This window comes from Cheilinus undulatus, linkage group 13, assembly GCF_018320785.1.
Source record: "Cheilinus undulatus linkage group 13, ASM1832078v1, whole genome shotgun sequence".
NCBI lineage: Eukaryota > Metazoa > Chordata > Actinopteri > Labriformes > Labridae > Cheilinus > Cheilinus undulatus.
The window spans coordinates 35,943,845-35,946,593 of NC_054877.1; positions in this window are offsets into that span (position 1 = coordinate 35,943,845).

A 2,749-nucleotide genomic window follows, 5' to 3' on the forward strand; every position below is an offset into this window, starting at 1 on the left:
AATGCTTGGAGTTTGAAAAAAAATACCTGAAGGATTGTCAGACTGAGAAACAAGCCTCTTTGGTACGATGAAACCAATATTAAACTGTTTGTCCTCAAGTCTAAGGTGGCTTACACACTAGGGGCCCAGTCCCGGATCCAAGTGCACTTGAGCCCAAAGTCTGGTTCGTTTTGGTCTGTGTGAATGCAGGTGAACCATGAATCACTCGGTCTCGGTGCTGTTCAAGTGGAAATCGAATTGAGATGCTGTGGTGTGATCTTAAATGGGCAGATCATGTTCGAAAACCCTCCAATATGGCTGATTTAAAACAATTCTGTGAAGAAGTGTGGGTCAAAATTCCTCCACAGCAATGTGAAAGACTCATCACCAGTTATTGCAAATGCTTGATTTCAGTTATTGCTGCCAAGGGGGGCACAACCAGTTAATAGGTTCAAGGGGCAATTACTATTTCACATAGGGCCAGATAGGTTTGGATTTTTTTCTCCTTAATAAATAAAATCATCGTTTAGAAACTGCATTTTGTATTTACTTGAGTTTTCTTTGTGAAATATAAAACTTGGTTTGATGATCCAAAACATTTAAGTGTGATAAATATGCAAAGAAAACAGGAATTAGAAAGGGGGGAATACTTTTTCAAAGCACTGTATACTGATACAATGATATGTTAACTTAATCAAAATATAGTAGTCTGGCCCCCAACGGTAGCCAAGACAAAATCTGGCCTTTGTACAGATTTAATTGATGACCCTTGCCCTGGGGGTTTATACAGTAAAATGATAACTTTTCTTGAATTGCAATCACACAAGAAAATATAATCTCCAAAAGACGTAACGGCATGGCTCTGTAATAAAGTGAAATGCAACACTTGTTTATCCAAATCTTTATCAAGAAGGCAAGTGGACTTGACTTGACCTGGACTCAAACCTCAATCTAGTCCAGTTTGGATAATCATGACCTGAATGAAGGAGAACCTACAAGGACAACAGCTGTTTTTGAACGTAATGTGGAATTATTCTCAAACTCTGTGCCAGAAACCATCATCTGTAATTGAAATAAAACTACATGCCACTTTCATGTCTTTGAAAGTTTACTTAATACTTCTCTCAAAATACCCTGAAATAAAAGTGAAATTAGTGATTTTAAAAACCACTCAAAAAGCACAAGCACACTAGAAGCTACACAATAAGGTATAGATATAACATAGGTACTTCTAGTCCATAAAATTGGCCCCATAGAATGACTTTCTTTCCATTTATGCTGATTCATTTTTTACTTTTAGGAACAACAGTGACATCTGGTGGCGGAGTGATCTCCAAGCAGCCACTAGTCAGAAACTGCACAATACCTTTGTTTCTACATCTAATTTCTGCAGTCATTTCAGCATGTCTACTCAGTGAATCTGTCATATAAGATGCATCCATTCACAGAGCTTTTTTTGTTACACTCAAAACAAAATCAAGAAACAAAATCAAGCATTCCTGAAGAATGGACATTAAGTTATAGTTTAAGGCAGGATCCTATCCCACCTATTTTACGGTGATATTTGTGAGGCATGAGTGGCAGAAACACATCTCTGCTTTATATTTGTTCTTGTCTTGATTTTTTTAAACACCTGTTCCCTTGAGTTCATATCGGCTTTCTGTGACTTCAAACAGCCTCAGAATACCACAGCACACTAGGTTATTATGTACTTTGTACATTAGCTGGGCTATTTTAGGAGTTTGTGAGAAACTCTAGTTTAAATCACAGCAAAATACAAAACTCTTAACTGCAGGAAGAAATAAAAGTACGATCTACTGAAGGACTAGCCTACTTTATTGGCTCGCATTGCCTTTTCAGAGGATACAAGAATTCAGCACTGTCACTGCAGCAGTGTTTGACCTCAAGGGGGAGCTGTGCAACCATAAGCCCTCGTTGCACTTAGTGTCTGCAGTGGAGCAAGAAGAGACAGGGGAGCGGTGTCTGTGCTGTTTCACTGTTGACATCTTTTTTCAGAGTCGTACATCTTGTACTGAATTATCAAATATTAAGGTCCGTACATGAACAGGTTTCCCCAAGTCACACACATGACGATTATCATATTTGACGAAGAGTCAGATAGATTTTGCTCAACAAATGTAGGCATGTTTAACTCTTAGATAAAATTAAATATTCATCTAATTGAAACAAACAGAATATTAACACATCTTATCCTGTATGATTTATGTTCTCATAAGCTATTCTTAGGGGCGTAAATGACTAGGAACTTTCTATTTATAAAATTATTTAATGCAGAAAAACTGCAGAACGTAGGCATTTAGATCGATCGACAACTTACTGCAATAATAGTTATTCTTCATCAACCTCGAGTGATTGTAGGGTATTATTAATCATTAAAGTCTCAAACGTAAAGCCTGGGAATATTTAAAACTAAATTTAAAAAACTTGACTTTATGATTATGTCTTTTTTTTTTACATCCAGGGTACATTTTACGTCAGCCTTTAGAAAAGGGCTCCAGTGTGTCAATCACTCAGCACGACACCTCGGTGACTCTTGACTCTCACATTGATTACTATATGTCAGACTATTTTTCTCAAAACAAGCCGTAACTACTGAAATTCTTTAGTTTATTAAGGCAGATTTAAACACCCTTTACCCTATTTTGACGCATCACTAGAAGAAGCTCCACCCATTCGGGTGTTGAAAGGCTATGAATCAAGCGCCCCTAACGTACGGCCAGTTTGAACTGCGCAACAACCTCGCTGTCTC